Source organism: Girardinichthys multiradiatus, chromosome 22, assembly GCF_021462225.1.
Source record: "Girardinichthys multiradiatus isolate DD_20200921_A chromosome 22, DD_fGirMul_XY1, whole genome shotgun sequence".
Lineage (NCBI taxonomy): Eukaryota > Metazoa > Chordata > Actinopteri > Cyprinodontiformes > Goodeidae > Girardinichthys > Girardinichthys multiradiatus.
This window is the reverse complement of record NC_061814.1, coordinates 41,687,151-41,713,234: the sequence shown is the minus strand read 5'-3', so window position 1 is coordinate 41,713,234 and position 26,084 is coordinate 41,687,151. Positions and strand designations below refer to the sequence as shown.

Sequence of the window (26,084 nt, the reverse complement as noted above, 5' to 3'; positions counted from 1 at the left end):
AAGTTTCTGCAGTTAGTGATGGTTTGGGGTGCCATGTCATCTGCTGCTGTTGGTCCACTGGGTTTTCTGAAGTCCATAAGCAAGGGGGGCATCTACCAGGACATTATAGAGCACGTCTTGCTTCCTTCTCCTGACAAGCTTTATGGGGATGCTGATTTAATTTTCCACCAGGACTTAGAACTGATCCAACAGCTGGTTCACAGATCATGGTGTTACTGAGCTTGTTTGGTTAGAAACTGGCCGGACCCGAGTCCCATAGAGAATCTATGGAGTGAGGGTGATTTTTAGAGAAACCAGATTTTAAGTTTACATTGTCTAGAATCAGTTAAATTAACAGAAATACACTTGTAATACGGGCTGCACGGTGGCGCAGTTGGTAGCACTGTTGCCTTGCAGCAAGAAGGTCCTGGATTCGATTCCTGGCCGGGGGTCTTTCTGCATGGAGTTTGCATGTTCTCCCTGTGCATGGGTTCTCACTGGGTACTCTGGCTTCCTCCCACAGTCCAAAGACATGCCTGTTAGGTTAATTGGTCACTCTAAATTGCCCTTAGGTGTATGAATGAGTGTGTGCATGGTTGTTTGTGTGTTGCCCTGCGATGGACTGGCGACCTGTCCAGGGTGTACCCCGCCTCTCGCCCATAGACTGCTGCAGATAGGCACCAGCTCCCCCATGACCCACTATGGAATAAGCGGTAGAAAATGACTGACTGATACTTGTAATACACCAGGCTGTGTGTATTAAACCTATATTATATACCAGTTTCACTTTTTGGAATGAAATCCCAAATTCAACATTGTGATGATACTCTAATATATTGAGGTGCAGTTGGTTAGGAAACGTGTCTCCCATTGCACTGCTGTGGGTTGGACTGGGACAGTTCTGGGAGCATTTAGATTTTCAGCCCCTCTGATGCAAACCTGTTGCTTTGCTTGGGAATATTGTCCAGTTACATCTTCTAGTTTGGTCTTAGGAAGATGTCATCAGCTTTAGAATACTGTGCATGAAGACCTAATTTGGGATTCTGCAAAACAAGCCAATATCATAATCCTACCACCGCCATGCTTGACTGCTTGTATGAGTTGTTTAATATGTTAAATTATGGACTTTGCATTAAGGTTAAATGACTTTACTTAGGTCAAGGCTGTCCAAAGGACATTGTTGCAGGGCTTATGTGGATACTACAAACAAATTCCTGCTGCCATGACTTTCAAGAAAAACAAGCCTTTCCCCTGGTAACCATAAGCCAGGACACCTGCAGTGTCTGTGATGTGGGTCTTTGGGTTTTTATTATTTCCTAAAGCTTTAGGCAGTCTGAACTTGGAATAAATGAGTTTCTCTAAGGTTCTTGCTGTCGTCTCTCCCCTCTAGCATTGTGTTAACATGAACCTGTGCATTAACCTGCAAACTGCTCCTGCTTTTATAGATCTGCTTACACTTATAGATGCTCACTTTTACAATTGCATTCACCGTGCAGTACATGGCTGCTATTTAGCATCTTAATTCCTATCAAGGCAGTGAGAGTGAAATATGTGATGTGCTGTTTGTCTTATATCTTTTCACCAAATCTGAATAATCAACTAAGAGATACTGTTTTAATGTCCTCACATGCACTTATTTTTTGACCCTGACCGTTGTGTTGCTGCTGTACAAAGCTGTTGTCAAATGTTGTTTTTGAATTCATCTTTGATTAATTATTTAATGGTACAAGCAGCAGCTGTGAGCCTAATAAACCAGTAAACAAATTACACATCCCTGAGAAACAAAACAGAGGCTAATAGTGCACATTATCCGATCGTGTCATTAAAGATTAAAGACTGAGCTGCACCAGTGTTTAAATTACGCAGCATAATGTTGTGTTCCTTGTACCACTGAGCCAGCTGGCACTTGAACCAGTGGTGTAAATAGTCCATTTAAAGTTCTGTCCTGACAGGTTGATCAGTGGGTGGTGGGGGGCTGCAGAGGGAGCTGATTTTGACATAAATACGACATAATTTCACCAAATGAAAGGAAGAAAAAATCATGAGTCGGAAAAAAAAGTGTTTTAAAAGTATGAATATATATCATACAGAAATAAATATTTCAGTTCTCTAAATGCTTACATTTAGTGAGGACTGTTTTGTCACTTCAGTACCTTTGCCAAATGAATTACCTGAACTTGTAAATTATTTCTTGTAGAACTAATGCTGTGTTCTGGCACAATCAGCAGTAATTAAGGCAATTTGTCTTTTGTTTGAAATCACATATGAAGTTATGTTTTTTTTTTAAACTTCCTACATGTTCTTTAATTCTTGCCATATTTTATTAATTTCTCTGCCTTAAGCATCAGTTAGTTCTTGTCCTATTAGTTAATTCTTTATGTTTAGCTTCCTAGTTTATTCAGATTCTGTTCTTTGCACATTTTGGATTATTTCTGTTAGTCCTCTGTTAGACTTCCCCTTTTGTTTGATAGTTTATTTGTGTGTTAGTTCAGCTCCACTGTGTTAATTAGTCCCACCCCCCCAGATTCCCTGCTTACCTTCTGCCTCAGCTGCTCCATATTTACCTCTTTTCCACCAGAACGGTCCCAGCCCATTCCGGTTCTGTGATTTCGAACCGGTGACGTGGTTCCCATCAACGAAAAGAGGTTCCAGAGCACAAACTCTGGTTCTACTCAGAATACCTGGTTCACCCGTGGGTGGGTCGAAGCCGCATACAAAAGAAGCAACATATACAGTGGCGAAGACGAAGAACGTACCGTATAAACATTATTTATGTTTGCTAAAGCACACTAAACAGGCATTGTATTACTACTAGTTTCAGTTACACTCCAGGATGTTGATCATATGCAAATGAAAACATTGTACATGCCATTGTTCGCCGTCTCCTTTTCTGTATTAACTGTAGTTTATGGATACTTTCATTTTGCATTAAAAGGAACATTGTGAGGAACAGCTCAGGAAGCTCCACTGTCTTGCTACCAAGCTTCCCCCCACGTTGTGTAACACCCACTGTTGATAACTCATGCCTGGTTCGCAATACTTGTGGAATGCGCCTCGATTTTCAATGAAACACTAAATTTGAAAGGCACACGAACCGAACCGGTTCAAGAACGAGAGTTCCTTTGGTGGAAAAACATTAATTGTCTCCTGATCAACAAATTGGCATCTTATGTCATTCTCCACACCTCCCTCAGCATATAAGCTCTCTGGTTCTCTTCGTTCTCGGTTGCATCCTCCCATTATTATGCCTGTTATTCCCAATTACTCTCCCTGGTTTACGTCTTGTGACTCTGCCCATGCTTTATGTCCTGGTCTAATTGTGTTCCATGTCCTGTAAGTATTCTATTTTATCATTAAACATCTCAAGCAGCCAATTCCCCCAATCCTGTCTGCAGACCAAAGTGCAGACAAACAGGCAAGGACAGCTAGGTGGGTCGTAATGTTTTAATAAATAAAGAAAAACTTACCAAACAAGGCAAAAAGCATAAACAGGCATGAATAAAAAACATGGACTAGACTGGCTTGGCTTTGCATGAACAATCATGGACTTACTTGACAACACATACAGTACAATCCCGCGAGATTATACTGTATGAAGAACCAAACAAAACTGAAAAGTATATATAGACCATGGCATAGGTGAGGGCAGTGAGACTGAGTACATGCAGCAGGTGAGCAGAATGAGGCTGATTGTAATATGGCTGTGGCAGAGTGGAAACAAATATACATTAATGAGCAAAACAGAATCAAGAAAACAATCTCACCAGAGGAAACTCTTACAGCACTAAGAGAACAAATACAGAATACAAGAATTACTAAGGAACTAAACCTAAGGAATGAACTAAAGCACCACCTGGAAAACAATGATCAGAGGAAAAGCCCAAAACAAAAACTCAAACACCTGCAAATCATGTCACCTTATGAAACCTTTGTTCCTTAACATCATTTTAAATTGATTTCCCCAGTCATCCTTCTAGACTGACTAGTTTTTCAAGATAAATTAAATTGTGATTAAGGTACTTTAATAAATCTTTTATTAAAGTAGCTTTAACTCACTCTAAAAATCTGGAGAAAATCCTACCTTTATTTAGTGAGAAAAAAAATCCATTCTTAAAAAATGTTCTTTGCAAAATCACAGATGGTACAATTATTGCCACTCCTGCTGCTAATATTTGTGCAACCTCTTTTTTCCACTAGGACAGCACTCTGACTTCTCCTAACATTTTACAAAGATTGATCATATGGAGAGTGGTATATTTGACTATTTCTCATTGCAGAATCTCTGTAGATCGGGGGTGTCCAACAAACCCGAATCAAATAAATGGCTTATTACCAGGCACCTGTAGAACCTGATGACATGCTGAGGAAATATTTCAGCCATTTGATTTAGGTGTGTTGGAGTAGGGATGCAGGACATAAGCTCTTGATTGCTGGAGACCCCTGATCCAGATCTTCATAATGTACGTTTCTCTTCAGCTCACCCCATGGTTTATTTGTTCTTTTAGTATTTAACTCTAGGGACTGAGATGGCCATAAAAGAAGGTTGATTTAATGTCCTAATGATGACCCGTTCAGTTTTCAGTCAGAAGCCACCAGATTTTTATTTAAAATATCCCAGTTCATGATGCCATGGTTTAAAACAAGGTTTCCAGGGTCTTTGAAAGAGAAATATGCCCACAGCATCATGCATCCACCACTGTACTAAACAGTGGGCAAAGAGGCACCCTGTGCCCACTGTCAAGTGCGGTGGTTGATGTTCATCCTTTGTTTTATGCCAAACCCAGCCAGAGTATTTGTTGCTGAAAAGCTGAATCTTTGTTTTATCTGACCAACAGTTCCAGTTAAAGTCCCATATCTTTGCGTTTGTCATAGTAGGGGAAGAAAATATTTTTTTCTCGCCCAAACAACCAGCTGGCAAGTAAATAACATGCAATGGTTGTCATGGAAACCTTGTGACCCCGAAGATGACACTCATTACAGCAGTTCTCAATAAGCTTTAGATATATGTTTTACCTTGTTCAGTATTCTTATCATTGATCATAGTGGCAACATAAACGTGGTCCTTGTCCAGCTTCTTGACCAGTGTCTGAAAGAAATGGACCTCTGTGTCACGTCACTCTATGACCCAAGAAACAAAGTCATGGATTTGTAATTAGAAGTTCCTGGAAACTGTGATTAAAAAATGCAAAGGATCCTTCAATAAAACGTGCTCCAGTTAAATTTATTTTATAGCTAATATTAGGGGTGCAATCGCTGTAACACCAGCTATTATTTCCTAGGATGGGATTTTTTCTCCCACTAAATAAATGAACTCAAATTAAGGGCTGATTTTCTCTACAATTTATTGTAATGCTACTGCAATTAAAACGTATCAATTTAGGGTTTATTATGCATCTTTGCCAAGAGTACCAGTAAATCAGGACTGCTGTGCTTAATACTAAATTATCATGTATAAAAACCAAATTCTCAAAGGAATTTGACCTTATATGAAAAATATGTCAGACGCTTTCTCAAATATCACCAACCACTCCTTCTTTTAACTCACTGGATAATTAACATCATTTGTCCTTTCTACAATAAAAGGTGTAATTATGACTTTGCAGCAGGAGGAAATTATAATTATATTCCAATATATAAAAATGCATTCTGTTATTCTTGTCCCCCATTAACATAGCACATTTAAACAATGCCAGCCCCTCTGCTATTATCTCTGAGAACCGACAATGTTTCCACTTACCACTGACGTTTAAATCTCTCTCCTTCTAGCTGTGGAATGGACTCAACATCGGCTTCAGCATTCAATTCAATTCAATTCAATTCAGTTTTATTTATATAGCGCCAATTCACAACACATGTCGTCTCAAGGCACTTCACAACAGTCAGGTTCATACATTCCAATTAATCCTAACCATTGAACAGTGCAGTCGGAGTTAGCTTTTTATTCAAATTGGATAAAACGTTTTTCTATCTAAGGAAACCCAGCAGATTGCATCCAGTCAGTGACTTGCAGCATTCACTCCTCCTGGATGAGCATGTAGAGACAGTGGACAGTCACTGGCGTTGACTTTGCAGCAATCCCTCATACTGAGCATGCATGTAGCGACAGTGGAGAGGAAAAACTCCCTTTTAACAGGAAGAAACCTCCAGCAGAACCAGGCTCAGTGTGAGCGGCCATCTGCCACGACCGACTGGGGGTTTGAGAGAACAGAGCAGAAACACAAAAAGAACACAGAAGCACTGATCCAGGAGTCCTTTCTATGGGAAGGAAAAGTAAATGTTAATGGATGTAGCTCCTTTAATCGTTTCACCTAGAAAGAAAGAACAGATAAACTCTGAGCCAGTTTTCAAGGTTAGAGTCTGAAAGAGAGCACACAGAGTTTGTTACAGTAAAGCTCAGTCAGTAGCCATGTCTAGGAGAAAGAAAGGGTTAAACAGCACCCCCAGCCACTGCACCTATAAATCCCTCTGTCAAAGGCCGAAGTCTCCCATCACCGCTTGGGCTGCGGACCAGAACGCCTCTGACCACCCACAGTGCGGCAGCAGAGTTAAATCAAGCATGGGGATTCAACCTGGCCTCCAGGTCAACCTTTCAATGATGCTAACCATCCAATGGACGTGTGACTCATGAATTGTTGTCCTTTTTATTACAGAGCAGAGTGAATCTGGACGATACGTCTTGACAAAACAACCTGAGATCTTGCTTTGAGTTCGGCATTGCTTTTTATTCATATAAAAGTGAACTGGCAAGGCTTGGCCAACACAAACGGCAGCAGTCAGGTTGAGTAAACACTGACCTGCCACCCACTTTCTTCTCTGATGTCACTGAGAGAGGTTTCTTCCAGCGAGGTTGATGGCTTTTACACTGATACAATACTGCTATAATTAGGAACAAAATGCACTGAGGCAGTGCTTTCATCTCCAAGAATTTTTCACACTCCATATAAAATGTTTTCATCCATTTATATTTTCCTAATTACAATTTAGTCTCGGTTGATAGTTATGGATTTGAAGGAGCTAGGAACTATGAGGCATAACACTGCGATTACTGAGAGGTGAAGAGAATAACACTGATCATCTCTTCATCACTGCTCCTGTTAGTAGGTAAGTAGAAGCAGGAAAAAAGTGCATCTGAACAAGTAGAGCTAAACTGTGACTGGGTCTAGCTAAACTTGGTTACTGGACACAAGATGAAATTAGTGAAGTTTTGCTTTGTGTTTTCTGGTATTTCTGTTTGTTTTGAAGATTTTGTTTGTTTGCAATCCTTATGACTTTTTAATTGATTGATTGGGATATGATCTGAGATCATCAGCAAAAACATTAACAATGCTGGTGCATTATTTGCCACGGTCGACAGGTTAACAAACCCTCCTGTAACTGTAGCATCTGAACTCCACTCTACCAGGGCCTGCAATGAATTTGCTAAATTTCTTACTGAAAAAACCCAAAAGATCGGAGGGGCAGTCAGCACATCCACATCAACTCCAGTACCAATGTTGTCTCCAACTAGAACTGATTTTGACAAAATTTCCCAATTTCACCAAATAAACTGCAAAATCTTAGAAGAAATCGTACAGCAACTAAGCTCTTCTTCCTGCTGTCTCGATCTTTTAACCACAGCTTTCCTTAAGAAAGCTTTGCCTGTAATAACATCTGATTTAACTCAAATAATAAACACGTCCCTTTTGTCAGGTGTTTTCCTCCAGGCCCTGAAAACAGCAATTATTAAACATCTATTGAAAAAGAGCAACTTGGACAAGCTGCTACTACAGAACTACAGGCCTATATCAAACCTCCCCTTCATCAGTAAGATTATTGAAAAAGCTGCGTTTCAACAGTTAAACAACTTCCTAACAACGACCAACCGCTTCGATGTCTTCCAGTCAGGCTTCCTGCTCACCACAGTACAGAGACTGCTCTTGCCAAGGTGTTCAATGACATCCGTATAAACGCAGACTGTGGAAGAACCACAGTGCTGGTATTATTGGACCTTAGTGCAGCATTCAACACTGTTGATCAATCCATTTTATCAGAGCGCCTGGAAAACTGGGTCGGCCTTTCTGGTCCAGAACACTGCTGCCCGCGTCCTCACTAGAACTAAGAAAGTGGAGCACATCGGCCCGGTTCTGAAGTCCCTACACTGGCTCCCTGTAGCTCAGAGAATAGACTTTAAAATACTTCTGTTAGTCTATAAATCACTGAATGGCTTAGCACCAAATACATTACAGACTTGTTGTCAGTGGATCAACCACCCAGACCTCTCAGGTCTTCTGGCTCAAATCTACTCTGCAGAATCAGAACCAGAACCAAACATGGTGAAGTAGCTTTTAGTTCTTATGCTCCACTAATCTGGAATAAACTCCCAGAAAACTGTAAAAGCGCCGAAACCCTAAGTTGCTTTAAATCAACATTAAAAACTTATTTGTTTAGAGTGGCCTTTGACTGGGCCATCTAAACATTATTAGTTAAGTTTTCAGTCCAATTTTCCTTTCATTTTCTTATCCATCATTCTATTCTCTTTATTTTTTTAATCACCTCTGTTGTTTGATTTTCTGTATCATTGGAATGCCTTGTTACTGAAAAGCGCTATTTAAATAAACTAGACTTGACTTGACTTAAACTAACCGGCCAGTTTATTAGGTCCCCATGTTCAATCATGGGGGTGGGATTTGGCACAGTGGGAAGCACTTCTGCCTAGCAGCAAGAAGTTCCTAAATTCTAATTCTAGCCAGGGGTTTTTCTGCATGAAGCGTGTATGTTCTCCCTGTGCATGCATGAGTTCTCTCCGGGGACTCTCAGCTTCCTTTTCACAATCCCTGAAAGGACAAAGGTATAGACAGAGGACGGACGATCACTTATTACAGAAATACCAAATCAGTCAATGACATAGCAGAAACTCAATGGACTTAGGGATCTAGACATGGGAAAGACAACTTGCAAACCAACTTGCAACCTGAGCATCGAAATGGAGAAGAAAGGAAGATTTAAGTGACTTTCAAGGTTGCATTATTGTTATTGCCAGATGGGCTCGTCTGAGTATTTGGAAACTGCTGATCCACTCTCAGCTTTACTGAGAATAGTGCAAAAAGGAGAAAATATTCAGGGGTGCGGCGCTGATGGTGTAGGGGTTAAGCACGCAACCATATACAGAGGCTACAGTCCTCAAAGCGGCCGTCCCGGATTCGAGTCCCGGACCCAGCGACATTTGCCGAATGTCTCTCCCTGTCTCTACCCCTCTTTCCTGTCTGCCTACTGTCAAAAATAAAGGCTAAAAAAAGGAGAAAATATTCAGTAAGAGGCAGCTGTGTGGATAAAAATGCCTTGTTGATATCAGAGATCAAAGGAGAATTGGCAGATGAGGTGAAAGAAAGACAACAGCAGCTAAGATAACCATATGTCATTAACAAAGTAATGCAGAATTTCATCTCTGAAAACACAACACGTTAAACCTTGAAAAGGATGGACTACAACAGCAGAAGACCACACCAGGTGCCACTCCTGTCTGCCACTCCTGTCAGCCAAGTACAGGAAGCAGTTCACTAATGTTCTTTTTCCACTGCGTCTACACCGTTTTGTGATCATCTCCATTACTGGTTTTTCCAGCCCGGTACGTCCTTTTTTGAGACCTACTCAGTAGCAGGTATGATCAGGGCTGAGTAGGGACCACATGTGATGTGAACACACTGCTGTTCGCTGATCGGCCATGGGCCCAGGAGAAATTAGAAGTTTTTCAAAGAGGAAGTCCAGGGAAAAGTTAACAAAACTCAAGAGCAACAACAATATTATTAAGGACCACAATGGCTGGAGCGGCTCAAACCAAAATATTATTTCACTATATTTTCACAAATTACAACCCAAGCCTGAAGGCTGAAAGAAAAGAAAAAGAACACCAAGTCAGCTTTCTGAATTACAGAAAGGCTGGTGTGCTGCATTTAATAACTACTTAAATCAGCTGATCACACATAAAATCAGCAGTTCAGACGTACATACATTTCCCCCAAAACACACAAAACAATACCACCATAAACAGGTCATGCAGTAGTCCATATAGAAAACAAAGTGTCTGTCAAAAGAATCCTACCGCAATCTCACGGTGCAAGATCTCTCAAAAACAATAAGAAAAATCTGGAGAAGTCTACAGCGATGAAGTTCGTTTTAAGTTTCAATTATGGACATCCATGCTCCACAATCTGCCTTGTCCAACGAGTCTTGATTTCAGCTGCAACATTCAGATGGTAGGGTCAGAAACTGGCATAAACAATATAAAAACTTGGATCCATACTGCCTTGCATCAACATTTCAGGCTGGTGGTGGTAGTATAATAAAGTGAAGGTTATATCCCTGGCACACTTCGGGGCCTTTACATTTTAACACCACAGTCTAGCTGAGTGTTGTTCTAGGGCATATTCATGCCTTTATGACCACAGTATGCAGATCTTCTTATGGCTACTTCCAGGACAATGCACCGTGTCCAAAACAACTCCTACCGTCTCCAACAGATTTCTTGAACAACACTGAGTTTACTATATTTCCAATACGCTCCACTGTCACCAGCTCTCAGTCCAACTGAGCACCTCTGGAATGTGGTGGAACAAGATATATGCATCATAATGTGATGCTGTCATGTCAATATGAAACAAAACAACTAAGGAATGTTTCAGAGATCTTTTAAATCTATATGCAATGAAAAAATACAGCTGTTCTGTAGGCGAAGGGGGTAACAAAATGGTAAAGGTGCACCTAATAAAGTGGCCAGCACACATATTAATCGACCTATAATGGCAAAACTGCTCAATCTAAATATTATCTACACTTAGAGAAATAGCTCCATCTAAATCCAGGCTATAATGACATGCCCCTTTGGTGAATGATCTGAATGACCAAATCTCATGGTGACAGGAAGAAGTTCTGTACATGAAGTAATCAGATTCCCATCGATTTTTCAAAGTAAAACCCCAGCCAATGTCCCTCCGAACACTGAGTGGATGTCCTTCAGAGGGAAAGCCATCTCCTCAGGGCTGGAATTAACTTGCAGAGACAAATATGCCCTGACCAGGGTGCACAGTTCATTTACTGCACGTTAGAGAGTCCTTGCAACTTCACTGAGCCAAACCTCAACATGAAATCTAGACAGCAAAATAGAACAATAAAGCTATTTACTTTAGGATTTTACATCCAATTTCAAGGAATTTACTGGAGATTAGATGTGAAATGTTTAGATAGCTGGTTGGACCTGACAAGACTGATTTAGGAATGAATAAACAGTGTTTTAAATCTCTTCTTTATACGCACAAACAGTGTGAAATGATGAAACCCAATTTGAGCATTAAGGGACACCAAGGAAGGATTCCAAGTATTAAGCCATCTGCCAGCGAGTACTGAATACTGCGGGCTGTCTAATTGAATTTTATCCTCTGACTGTAAATGTTCCAAGTGACCCAAATCAGACGAAAGTTTACCTAAACATCCCACAACAACAAAAAACCACAGCCCTTGCAGAACTGTCAAATAATCTCAGGGTTATGTGCAGTGCAGCAAGGTGGACATTTGCTCATGCACAATGCCTGGCAGGAAAAGTCTGAGGCAGCAAACGTATGAAGGAGATGGAGAGAGGGTAAAACATGCAAGAAAGAGAGAGAGATGAAGGTCTGACAGTGATGGGCAGGCAGAAAAAACTGTGATATTCCAGAAGCATGCAAAAAACACACAAAACCAGACTTGGTAGACCGTTTTATGATCCAAGCACCTGCTTAGCTGGAAAATCTGAATTTATTTGATTAACATGTTGCATTGAGTGCTCTCTGGATGCTGCATCCTGAAGTGCTCAATGAAATCCCTGATGCTTCTCATAAAAATATCCTTTCCTAATTTATTTTATAAAACACACACAATTCACCTACTCTAATGCTGCCTCCACAGGTGGAACATCCTCTCGTGCAGGTTTCACAATTTCCATGGTCATTTAGCTTTTTAAACATTATTTTTACCGTGCAAGTGTAAATATTAGCAATTTTAGAGTAACCATTGTAACAGAAATAATTAAACGGTTAAAATGCAGAGTTAAAAGTTCATTTTAAACCAATAGGATCCATCCGAACGCATCAAAATGAATCAAATGTACCTGTGATCCTTGAAGTCTGTCTGTATCCGTCAGTGCGCCGGGCTGAGCACAGCTCTCGGACTGTCGGACAGCAACAAATGATCTGTAGTGGAGAAATGGAAACTGATGCTCGTTAAATGCACAGTTTCCCGGGAGCAAGAGCGCAAGTCTGCGGCTGAACTTTAATCACCGCAGTGAGGGGAAGGAAAGCGATGCAGCGCGGTTCCAAAGAGCCACTGATGTCCCCGCTCCGTTCGCTCTGCCACTTTATTTCTCACGGTGGCGGCGGAGAAATAATTTATTAAATGGGGGAGAGAACAGAGGCGGCTTCAAGCGCTGCGTGGCCGGGCGGCCACTAGATGGCGCAGGGAAATGAGAGCGGGAGAGAGGGCGAGAGCAGGCGGTCAATTAAGTGTGGTTCACACTCCGCTGTGATTAACTGCTTTGCATAATTATCCGGAATTAGAGAGCCGCGTCACGTGGCACAGCTGGGTCCAGGGGTAATGTGGTGCAGACTGACAAAAGGCCAAATAAAGGGGCAAATTTAGATAATTGTGATAATTGTGGGCTCTGGCAGAGCCACATGAATCAGCTGGTGGCCCGAGGAGCTCGGAAATAAATTTACGAGCCGAAACGGAAGTCGGTGTGACAGAAAGAAAGTCAATGAAAAGACAAAACGTTTTCCACTGTTAGGTGGAGGCACCAGTTTCCACATTCAGCAGCTTAGTATGTTACACTGAACTCACCTGCTGAGCCCAACTTTACCGTTACTGTCATACAGGTGTTTCTAAGCAGCAGGGGAAATTTATATTTTCTATTATTGCAGTGGCAAAGTAAACAATATTTTTGGAAAAATCAGCCTTAATTATGTACATATGGATGGTTGGATTCCCATAGAAAGACGAATTTATATATATATACTACATTTTCACACTCTACTGTTGTAAAATGGGAGTTTTTACTCTCTTTCCTCCCTGTGCACAACCGAGTCTGTTTCTCTCCAGTTCCGAGACCCAACCAGTAAAACCAGCAAAGTATTTACCTTGTGAAATAATGAGAAATGGTTAAGTATAAAATCAAGATTTTATACTTGTGTACAGAGTATACAACTGAACAGATACAGAGTGACATTCACCTTCGGTACCGGGCCCCCTTCTTAGGGATGAACCGAGAGGAGCAAAGAATGGAGCGTGAGTCCTGCTTTTATCTATGCCTGTTCCTAACCCTCCTAAAGGGTGCCATCCTCTTGTATCAGTTTATCCTTGACTATGTGTTGCATCTTATGTGATATCAACAGTTATGTTGTAAAAGTTGTAGCAGTGCGCGGTGTGACAAATGAGCAACAAGGACAGATTTATTTAATTAGGGCAGCAAAAAGATGATTAGAAAAGGCCACAGAATCATAGATTCTTAACTCTACCATCTCTAGGGTTTACACAGAATGGTCTGAAAAAGAGAAAATATCCAGTGAGCGGCAGTTCTGTGGTCGCAAATCCCTTGTTGATGCCAGAGGTCAGAGGAGAATGGCCAAACTGGTTCGAGCTGATAGAAAGGCAACAATAACTCAAATAACCGCTCGTTACAATCAAGGCATGCAGAAGAGCATCTCTGAATGCACAACACGTGGAACCTTGAGGCGGATGGGCTACAGCAGCAGAAGACCACAGCGGGTGCCACTCCTGTCAGCTAAGAACAGGAAACTGAGGCTGCAGTTCACACAGGCTCACCAAAATTGGACAATAGAAGATTAAAAAACGTTGCCTGGTCTGATGAGTCTCGATTTCTGCTGCAACATTCAGATGGTAGGGTCAGAATTTGGTGTCAACAACATGAAAGCATGGATCCATCCTTCCTTGTATCAATGGTTCAGGCTGGTGGTGGTGGTATAATGGTATGGGGGATATTTTCTTGGCACACTTTGGGCCCCTTAGTACCAGTTGAACATCGTGTCAACGCCACAGCCTACCTGAGTATTGTTGCTGACCATGTCCATCCCTTTATGACCACAGTGTACCCATCTTCTGATGGTTACTTCCAGCAGGATAACGCGCCATGTCATAAAGCACGAATCATCTCAGACTGGGTTCTTGAACATGACAATGAGTTCACTGGACTCAAATGACCTCCACAGTCACCAGATCTCAGTCCAACAGAGCACCTTTGGGATGTGGTGGAACGGGAGATTCACATCATGGATGCAGCCGACAAATCTGCAGCATCTGTGTGATGCTATCATGTCAATATGGACCAAACTCTCTTAGGAATGTTTCCAGTACCTTGTTGAATCTATGCCCCGAACTTTAAATATGTTTTATGTTTTAGATTGCTTAAAGTAGCCACTCTTTGCTGTAATGACTGAAATATTAACCTTTAGCCGTCTCTCAATGAACCTCTGGGAAGTTCTTTCAGGACTGTGGAAAACTATTCCAGATGACCACTTCATGAAGCTCTTGGAGAGAATATCAAGAGATCAAAGCAGTCATTAAAGCAAAGGGTGGCTATTTCGTCATAATCTAAAATATAAAAATGTTTCCTACATAATTACATGTGTGTTCATTCACAGGTTTGTTTTCTCTGGTGAGAATCTACAATTTAAATAGTCTTGAAAATAGAGACCCATTAAATGAGAAAGGCATTCTAAGACTTTTGACGTGCCACTGATAGAATATACGGATATATATATATATATATATATATATATATATATATATATATATATATATATATATATATATATATATATATATATATATATATATATATATATATATATATATATATTAAGGGACACCTTCCTCTGTGTCCCTTAATATGACAGCACTTCCGATAAATAAGCTTTCAGTTTGTATTAGCTGTAGGCCCTAATCATTAAATAAACTGAATTAAAGACTTGAAATCACTGAATATGAGTTTCACTTTTTGAATTGAATTACTGTAAAAAAAAAAAAAACTTTTCAATTATGGTCTAATTTATTGAGATGCACCTGTATATATGTATGCATGTGTACACGTACAATCAGTCCAGAGATCTACTTCACTTAAAGAAGCATTACATAAAAAATATTGAATAATGGCTGTGTGGAATCTAATAGATTTTTACATGTTTTAGGAAACATTTAAATTATTTCTTTTTATTTGGAGACCAGGTTATTTTAATTAAGTCCAAACACATAAAACACTACTGAAAAAGGACATACTCTCCTTTGTTATCGTGATTGTATTTATTGGTATCTTTTTATGTCGATCATGACCCCAATACCTCGTGAACCTATTGAGAGGGTTTATATTGTAAAGACTTAAAGAGCAAAGCCGGGTGGTCTTCCAAAGGAGACAACAAAGTGAACCAAAGATCAGGCCCTGATAAATACTCTACTTGTAATGTTACATTAATTAAAGGGTGTCGTAATGTTTTTTTGCTGACCACTAAGCAAGCATATGATTTCCCTGGTGCAATCTCTGTAGATTTAGGAATTAGGTCTGGTCATGGAACAAGGTTTTGTGTCTGGTGAACCATTTCATGCTGATTTGGTCATTTGCTTTGGACGATTACCCAGTTGGAGAACCTAGTGATGACCCATTGTGAGAAGCCACCAACGCAATTCAAAGCATTCATGATGCCAAGAAATCCAGTAAGCTTCTCAGGGCCCACTGCATCACAGATCCTCCTCTGTACTTCATAGTATGTATCAATTGTTTTTTCACATCAGCATTCTTTGTTTCATGTCGAACCTACCTGGAGTGACCAGTTAAAGTCCTCTCAGCAAAATCCTGCTGAAAGACCAGTTGAATATACATTTTCAGTTTTTTGTCTACCAGATTTTAATAAAAAATGTTCTGCCCTCTTATAACGAGTTCATAATGTAATTCATTCTAATACGCTCCCCGAACTATGGAAGAGAAATGGGTCCACAGCATCACATATCCTCCACCATAATTAGCAGCAAGCAACAAAAGCTTTTCCACCAATCATCCTTGGTTTCACACCTGATCCAGTTGGAGTTTGTTGCAAAAAAGTGCAATCTCATCTGTTTAAAGCAGATATAAAGTATACATGAAAATGCTTCAGTTACTTTAATTGTATTGGAAATGTCAGGTGTAAAGTAAATGTTTAAGGTGCTGTATATTCACATAAAATGTACAGTTATAATTGAAAACACTGAAATGTTTCTTGTTTCTGTGGCATCTCAACTTATATTGTTCCTGTTGTTCAACATCTCACCTTTTTCAACCTCCTTCTTCTTTCATTCTCCATCCTACGCTTTCTCTGCGACTCCTCCAAAAATAATTTGAAAAACTAATCTAATGTGATGTGCATTGATTCCTGAAATCTACAATAGCTTTCAGTTTTGTGTAAATATCCTCAGGGAGTCCAATATGGTGAATGAGGGGAAAACAGAAGCTGCCTGAGCATCATAATTATGTCTGCCCTTTTTTTGTGCTCTGTTTTTTAGAGATTCCTTAACTCCTCTTATGTCTCTTTCTCAAACCAAAAATAAAAACAGATGTGAATTTTCCCTTGCTTTGAAAAAGCAGTCAATTAGCTCAATTGTGTCACCATACCTGTCCATTGACAATCACTGGTTTGATTAAATGGTACAGCTGCTTATCACTGAGATATATTTTATAAAATCTAAAATAGTGTGTTTTAATATGAAGCAGTGGAAATAAAACAGAACGTTTGTGCATAATTGTGTCTCTGTGTTGGGCATGTAATGGACTGGCTGTACCCGACCTTTCACCTGTTCACTGCTTAGGTTATTTTCAGCACCTTGAGGCATCAAAAAGTACCAGGACAAGGTGGTTGCCAAACAAAGATCAAGGAACTGTCTAAATAGGTCAAATGTCTCACTAGCCCCCTTCACAAAATGCTTTAAGGGGAGATCAGCCCGACTCGACACACAACATAGTGACAGCCCTGCATCAGCTGACTTGTATAAGGGCAAGCCTGCAATCGGTCGGAGTACACCGTAGAGAGGTCACCAATCCACCGCAGGGCAACACAGAGACACACAAAACAAATAACCATGCAAACACCCATTCATACCAAAGGTCAACTTAGAGAGACCAATTTATCTAATAGTCATGTTTTTGTACTGTGGGAAGAAGCAAGAGTACCTGGAGAGAACCCACGCATGCACAGGGAGAACATCTAATCTCCATGCAGAAGGACCCCAACCCAGGAGTTGAACCCAGGACCTTCTTGCTGCAAGGCAACAGAGCTACCAACTGCACCACTGTGCAGCCCTCTGTGGATATCATGCTTGTTAAAGAGTGAGATTCTAGTGCAGACAACAGCAATGGAAACCAAGAGTTAGTTAGGTACTGTTGGTTTGCGACGAAAAAAAATCAGACAGAATCCAGGAATTGTAGAGCTCTGACTTTTTTTTATGCCGTTCTTCAAACATTTCATTCCAGCTCACAGCATCACAGACAGGTCCTTCTCAAAAAATTAGCATATTGTGATAAAGTTCATTATTTTCCATAATGTAATGATGAAAATTTAACATTCATATATTTTAGATTCATTTCACACTAACTGAAATATTTCAGGTCTTTTATTGTCTTAATACGGATGATTTTGGCATACAGCTCATGAAAACCCAAAATTCCTATCTCACAAAATTAGCATATTTCATCCGACCAATAAAAGAAAAGTGTTTTTAATACAAAAAACATCAACCTTCAAATAATCATGTACAGTTATGCACTCAATACTTGGTCGGGAATCCTTTTGCAGAAATGACTGCTTCAATGCGGCGTGGCATGGAGGCAATCAGCCTGTGGCACTGCTGAGGTCTTATGGAGGCCCAGGATGCTTCGATAGCGGCCTTTAGCTCATCCAGAGTGTTGGGTCTTGAGTCTCTCAACGTTCTCTTCACAATATCCCACAGATTCTCTATTGGGTTCAGGTCAGGAGAGTTGGCAGGCCAATTGAGCACAGTGATACCATGGTCAGTAAACCATTTACCAGTGGTTTTGGCACTGTGAGCAGGTGCCAGGTCGTGCTGAAAAATGAAATCTTCATCTCCATAAAGCTTTTCAGCAGATGGAAGCATGAAGTGCTCCAAAATCTCCTGATAGCTAGCTGCATTGACCCTGCCTTTGATAAAACACAGTGGACCAACACCAGCAGCTGACACGGCACCCCAGACCATCACTGACTGTGGGTACTTGACACTGGACTTCTGGCATTTTGGCATTTCCTTCTCCCCAGTCTTCCTCCAGACTCTGACACCTTGATTTCCAAATGACATGCAGAATTTGCTTTCATCCGAAAAAAGTACTTTGGACCACTGAGCAACAGTCCAGTGCTGCTTCTCTGTAGCCCAGGTCTGGGGAATGCGGCACCTGTAGCCCATTTCCTGCACACGCCTGTGCACGGTGGCTCTGGATGTTTCTACTCCAGACTCAGTCCACTGCTTCCGCAGGTCCCCCAAGGTCTGGAATCAGCCCTTCTCCATAGTCTTCCTCAGGGTCCGGTCACCTCTTCTCGTTGTGCAGCGTTTTCTGCCACACTTTTTTCTTCCCACAGACTTCCCACTGAGGTGCCTTGATACAGCACTCTGGGAACAGCCTATTCGTTCAGAAATGTCTTTCTGTGTCTTACCCTCTTGCTTGAGGGTGTCAATAGTGGCCTTCTGGACAGCAGTCAGGTCGGCAGTCTTACCCATGATTGGGGTTTTGAGTGATGAACCAGGCTGGGAGTTTTAAAGGCCTCAGGAATCTTTTGCAGGTGTTTAGAGTTAACTCGTTGATTCAGATGATTAGGTTCATAGCTCGTTTAGAGACCCTTTTAATGATATGCTAATTTTGTGAGATAGGAATTTTGGGTTTTCATGAGCTGTATGCCAAAATCATCCGTATTAAGACAATAAAAGACCTGAAATATTTCAGTTAGTGTGCAATGAATCTAAAATATATGAATGTTAAATTTTCATCATGACATTATGGAAAATAATGAACTTTATCACAATATGCTAATATTTTGAGAAGGACCTGTACATTCCAACCACAGGAGGGAGAGCTTCCTCACTGATCTAACACACCTGGTGTTTAAAGCATTGGCTCCTACCTGGACTAATTAAGGGAAGGAGTCAACCTTTACATTTCCAGATAGAAAAACATTTGTACTAAACTATATTCCTAGAAAAATATTTACATAATTACAAATAACAACTTCAAAACAAAAACAATCTGGGCCCAATCAAAATCCAGAAAACATCTCCCCTCTCTCTCAAACAATGGATTTTCCCATTGAGGCTGATTGAAAACACCAGGTCCTTGTCAGCACTGCTCATGGGCGCGCTTCCATGGCAACACAAGACCAGGTGACCTCAAAGAGAAGAGAGAATGATTAAAACAAAATATTAAATAAAGCAAATAACTTCCTCCCAACAAAGCAATACATTTACCAACTAAATAAGAATATTGGAAGTACAAAAAACAGCACCTGTTAGGGAGGGGGTAAATCCCTCACAGGTACCCTTAGGAGGTATTTTAGGCACTTCCTACTGGAAGTGAATGGATGGATGGATGGATCTGTTGTGAGCTCCCTGTGAGTGTGCAGTGCAACAGTGTTTGCCCCTAACATATTTATTCTGTTGTTGCTTTTTCGTTACAGTGCTTAAGATCATTAAACACGTTTAGTAGTAAAATTAAAATAAAATCATGTTTTTAAGTTATATCATTTATCAAGGGAGAAAAACTACCTTCCCTGCTGTGAAAACTTTATTGTCCCCTTTGTTACGTCATGAATCAAACCTTTTGGAAAGCGTAGTTCAATGTCATTAGATACATCCAGGGCTGATTATAGCCAGCCTGGTAGATAATTAAGAAATTACTTAAGAAGAACCTGTCTGACAACATCAATAAGGCAAAAAAAAAAAAAGCATTATGTTGTGCAATGATCTAGAGAAATTCAAGAACAGATGTGAAATAAAGTCGAAAATTATCAGTCTGGAAAGAGGAACACAGAGAGAACCATTATACACAGACTGAGAAAGAGTGTTGACCAAAAGAACACAAACAAGAAAATATCTGACTTTTGCTAAGAAAAATTATCTTCTAACAAGACAAAAGCTGAACATTTTGAAATGTGTGTGTCCAGATACATCTGGTGTAAGACTACTAGAGCATTTCACTAATGCCTACAGTCAAACATAGTGGTAGTCAGTTGGTGACCTTAGGTTCAGACTCAATTAGGTTATACAGTAGGACCATGAAGAGCACCAGCAAGTCCACCTCTGAATGGATAAAATATAAAAGAATATGGAGTGGCCTAGTCAAAGACTGGACCTATACTTGGATTGTGATGCTGAAGCATGAGCTTAAAACAGCAGTCCATTCAACCAAATGCCCCATTATACCTAAATTAAAACAATTCTGCACTGAAGAGTCGGCCAAAATTCCCCCATTTTACCACATGGCCAGGATGGTTTGAATAGCTTTTTTCCCTTAGGAGATGAAAACAGCCTTTCGTTTTCATTCAGGTTATCTGTAGATTTGGTGCATTTACTGTAAGTGAGACAAAAAGGAAAAAACAGAAGAAATCTGTGGGGAAAACACTGCAGACATTTCCTCTGGGCACTTTCTTCCCAGAGTCCAAAAGTCTTTACTGCTTTTACAAAATCTTTTACTGCATGTTCCAAAAGTGTAGACAAAGAGATATAATAATGAATCATAGAAAATCTTGAGAATATAAAAACTATTTGACACAGATATGCATTTTTTTACTCTAATACAGCAAGAAGGTTCGATTCCCAGCCTGGGGTCTTTCTGCATGGAGTTTGCATGTTCCCCCCGTGCATGCGGGGGTTCCCACCGGGTACTCCGGCTTCCTCCCACAGTCCAAAGACATGCCTGTTAGGTTAATTGGTAACTCTAAATTGCCCTTAGGTGTATGAATGAGTATGTGCATGGTTGTATGTGTGTTGCCCTGCGATGGACTGGCGACCTGTCCAGGGTGTACCCCGCCTCTCACCCATAGACTGCTGGAGATAGGCACCAGCTCCCCCGCGACCCACTATGGAATAAGCGGTAGAAAATGACTGACTGACTGACAGACAAATAAATCCTGTTGGGAGATTTGCAAAACCAAAAACCACTCACCTGGGATCAAATAACTGCTTCCTGTTATGAATCATTTGGAGTAAGCAGAGTCAAAGCTTTTAAGCATTAATGTTTAGGAAAAAAGAATAGCATCAGATTAAAACAATATGTCTGGAATCTATTAGTTCCAGTAATATGAGTGTGAAACTTTATGATAATACCAGTCAGCAGAAATGGAGTGAAACACCATTAAGCAACACAGGTCTGCAGGAGTGTTGCAGTGATTTTTCATCAGGAACCGGGTGACAGCCTTACCTGCCAATTTGCTGCAAACTCTTAAATAGTTTTGTTTCTAAGAGGAAAAAAAAGGTGCTTGCTGTTTGTTCACCTCTGAAAAGGTTTTTTCTGAACTATATGATGACAAGCAGCCCTAAAAACAGGCCCCCTGATTCCTGCCTCTATCAGGTTGAAAAAGGAAATCATTAATTTACCATTAAGGGTTGGCTGTGAACTCATAACTGCTCCGGGCACACATCAGCATACATCCAGCACTGTTCTGTGCTGCTACACCTTCCCCCGAGGTTGAAATGTCATCTTTCACTGTCATTACTTTTCTCCCCCCATTAACTATTGATTATCTCCACTTCAGCATTTTGAGACCTGCTGTGGAAATGGCCCCACATGCCTGGCTACCCACGCTCTGCAGATCAGCTAGAACAGAAGTGCCCACCTCTGGGTTTTTTTATGTAGAAAATTGGGGCAAAGTCAACACTGGCTAGGGGTGGGGGGCAAAGAGGAACAGGGCAGCAGGGACACGGAGAAACATAACTATACCCTACCTGGCCCATTAGCAAGCACGCTCCAGCTGACAATTGGAGGTTAAGTTGTTCTTTTCCGAGACCCCAGGAGAGTTTTCATGCAGCGTGTGTTGAATATTTACTGTGAGGTTAGTCCGGGCTTGTTTGTGCTCTTCTCAGAAAGTACTGTTGGAAAAGTTTGTTTGGGCAGCAGCTTTGCACCTTCTCTGCCATCCAAACAACACAGACCAGTTTGTGGAAATCTCTTTGGACATCCTATATGCTGTACGTTGCTGCCTCCTCTGCAGTGCCTTGCAAAAGTATTCATATGCTCTAAACGTTTCCCGTTCTGTCTCATCACAATCACAAACACAAACATTAATTCATTTTTATAGTGTTCTTATGTGACAGAGCAACATAGTGCAATATCTTGAAGTTTTTAGGTTTTCTGTGAAAGCTTGTTGTTGGTTACAAACATTAGTGAACCATCAGCAGACCAAGGAGCTCAACAAGCAGATCAGGGAGAACGTTGTGGAGGAGTTTAAAGCAGGGTTAGATTATAAAACAATATACAAGCTTTCAACTGCTCACAGAGCTCTGTTCAATCATTGCTGCCTGTCCACCTAAACTGAGATGCTGGGCAAGTAGAGCATTAATCAGAGAAGCAGCCAAGAGCTAATTGAAAATATGGAGAAGCATCAGAGATCCAAAGCTCAGGTGGCAGAATCTGTCCACAGGACAGCTATTAATCATGCACTCCACAAATCTGGCCTTCATGGAAGAGTGGCAAGAAGAAAGCCATTGTTGAAGGTAGAAACAATCAACGTCCTGTTGCCACAAACCTTGAGGCGAACATAGCAAATATGTGGAAGAAAGCACGCTGATCAGATGAGACTAAACCTTTTAGTTTATTTTTACTCCAACGCTTTTGCATGGTGGAAAACAAACACTTAACACCACGCTGAACAAACCGTCCCTGCAGTGAAAAATGGTGGCGGCAGAATCATGTTGTGACAATGTGTTTCTGCAGCAGTGAAACAGAAGCTGGTTACAGTTGATGGGAAGATGAATGAAGTTAAAGGCAAAGTTAGAGGCTGCAGAAGACATAAGACTGGGGCACACTGGTTTCCCTCCCAGCAGGACTACAACCTAAACATACAGGCGGAGCTATATTGGAAGAGTTTGGATCAAAGCAAATTCATTTTTTAGAATGGTCTAGTCAAAGTCCAGGCCTAAATCTGTGGTAAAACTTGAAAACTGATATTTATAGATTGTTTTTCATCCAATCTACCTGAAAGTTAGCTCTTTGTAAAAGACAATGGGTAATATTTGAGTTTATAGATGTATGAAGCTGGTAGAGATTTAGCCCTAAAAAGATGTTTGTTTGCTTAAGAGATTTGCATTAATAGAATTTGAGAGTTGGACACCATAACCCCAACTTTATATACACAATTTGCAATATGCTGTTTATTAAAAAGTAATATTTTTCCTCTCTGAAGGTTGATATAGGGAACAAAAACAACTTCAGTCCCAATGCCTCGCTGTTTTTTCCCCTTTTTCTATCAAACATTTCATTGACCCTGATTTCCCACCTGATCCTCTGTGTTCCTCTGCTTTCCTGACTTTAGCTTGCTGATCAGCCCCTCCAGGACACATGTTTATTCCCAACATTATTTGTCTGCCAGATTGTCTGTGTGCCTGGTGCATATTTTTGTTTTGTTTTTTCGAGCTGTGTCCCTTCCTTGGCCTCAGCCTGAACCTTTTGTTTTGTTTTGCTTGAAATTGTTTTTTTTCTGTCTTTGCTTTGCTCATTGGCAAAAGTAGCCTCAACACATTGTGATTCTGTGGATTATCCACCCATCTGTGTGCTGGTTCAGTTCTTGTGAGCATGGTGTCACTTGAACAATTTTTGGAAATTTAGATCAAACTGGGACAAATGTGATGTTCTTCAAAGATCAGTGGATTAGATTGTATTCAGATATCTCTTTCACTGAGCTACAGAAAATACCATAAAAATGTATTATTCAGAACCATGACTCATAGAGAAGGGATCCTTAATTTGCATTTGTCTGAATGGATTTTGGGTTGCCACACTGAAACTGTCTGTAAAGATTTTCTATAGTGAAAGGTTGAAGATGTCGAAAGGAAGCATTCTGGTGGTTTTTTCTTGCAAAGGTAAAATTAAGTTATAAATAAAACAAAATCTGGAATTACCTACTTTTAGCCATATAATTAAAAGCATTGTGCAAAGTCAATTTAATGCATCCTTCACATTTATTAGCACTGCTAGTAAAGATGTCTAGAAAGGCTTAAAACAAATGAATCTTTTATTCTCCCACTTAAACATTTGGAAAAATCCAACCTTTAATTTAAGCATGTTTATTAAGTGCAAAACTCTGCCTCCATTAGATAATAATTGTTGCAATAGAAATGACCAATTTCTATGAAATATATTTTATTTATTTTTTAAGTTTATTTGATATGGACAGTAACATAAACAGTCCCACGAGGGCTTCATGGTGCCTATAGCACTTGTCCCTAGAAGGGCTTTTGTGGACAGAATATCTATAAAACTACAGTTAAAAGGAAATAAAAAGTAGTATGCCACTGAAATGTTTTTAATTGCAAATTCATATATTTTAAGGTTATAAAAAGTCATTAAAAGTCCTCCTCCAAGAAATGACCGAAGCCAGTTTCTCCAAGGCACTGTTTAAAATGGGAAAGACAAGAGAATATCCCAAGACAACTGAAACTGTGACAAGCAAGGATCGACATGGACTCAAGTTTATCTCGCCAGGTCTCCCAGTGAGGAAGATGGTAAGGGAGGTGAAACATCTCCAGACCCCAAAAACTGAAGCAAGAGTGGTGTCATGGGGTCACCAAGTCTCCATGACAACCACTAAATGCTATTTATACATGCCAACTGGTTGCTTAGGAGGCATTGCAGGGAAATGTATTTCCTGTCCTTTCATCACAAACATAAATGTGTGGCATTTTCTAAACACTACTGGGACTTTAATGGGAACGCTGTTTCTTAGATGTGTCATGATCCTGAAGTGTTTGGGTTTTGATTTTCTGTTGTGTCTATTTCAGCTACTCTGTTTTTTCCACGTCAGTGCGATGTCCAGTACCCTTTATATCAACTGTGTAATTTTTGAGTTTTTTTATTATTAAAGACTTCTTCTTAAACCAGCCATGGCAGGATGAGATTGAATCCCCTCTTAACCCCATGTTTCTTTGCAGGAGCACACATGGAATCAAAGAGTTAGAGTAAGGAGCTGCAAGTGTTAATATATTCTCAGTTGACATATTTTTAATGGCCACTATAAAACACTTTGTAATGTACCTATGTATTATATTTGATGTCACGGTAAATTATTGTTAATCATTGTGTAAGCTTGATAACTGCTTATACAAATATATGAGCATTGTAAGTCACATCTGTTTACATTATGGAAATAAGTGGAAACTGATCCTGCTTTCTAAAACAGTGTCCCATTTCTCAGTGGACTAGTTTAACTATGTTTTAAGGTGCCATGAGATGGGATGGGATGGGTTGGGGACGCGGGATAACCCTTGGAAATTGGATTCAGCCAAAGGTTGAGCTTTTCAGGGGCAAACAATGGGTGGGTTTGAAGTAAACTAAAGAAGAATAGGTAGAAAAGAACCTCATGTCCATTGTTTGAGGATATGTGATACTGTGGGCCTTAAAAATTGTGTTAAAGTGCATTGCTTCACTAACTTTTTACATTGCCAGGACACTTTAAACAGAAACAGGTGCACTCTGCCATAAAACTAAAGCAGATAAGACCAAATAAAAGCAAAGATAGTTCAACAGACACAAAATTAACCTTCTTACAGGTAATCTCAGTCCAGGGGTGCTTAGAGCGGGGCTGAGTGTGGAGCTTGCGCTGGGTGGGTGTGGCTTCATCGGCCTCTCGGCTATGGAGTTCACCTGTGGGGGTGTTCCCCTGTGGGGGAGGGGATTCGTGGCGTTTGGGTTCGGGGGCAGGTGTTCGATATCGGTGTCCTTGTTGGGGGTGGCCCTGTAGGTAGGTTCATGTTGGGGTTCACTGGGGGTGGGAGGCTCATGGGGTTGGAATCAGACCTCATTGGGGGGTCGGGACTGCTCCGTCCTGGGGTGACTCTGGTTGGTGGGCTGG

The 26,084-nt window shown here is 40.6% G+C and overlaps 1 protein-coding gene across 2 annotated transcripts in view; it reads right to left on the bottom strand.

The window, feature by feature from the left end:
- vwc2 (von Willebrand factor C domain containing 2) overlaps positions 1 to 12,418 on the bottom strand; it is a 56,888-nt gene extending 44,470 nt beyond the window's left edge. The window contains exons 1-2 of one of the 2 annotated variants that reach the window (XM_047352554.1): positions 12,098 to 12,418; positions 3,744 to 3,763 (exon numbers count right to left, since the gene is read on the bottom strand). The gene's annotated coding sequence lies outside the window, so the exon portion shown is untranslated. The remainder of the gene's footprint in view (positions 1 to 3,743; positions 3,764 to 12,097) is intronic. The other variant, XM_047352553.1, reaches the window with a different exon arrangement.
- Between the last annotated feature and the right edge of the window lie 13,666 nt (positions 12,419 to 26,084).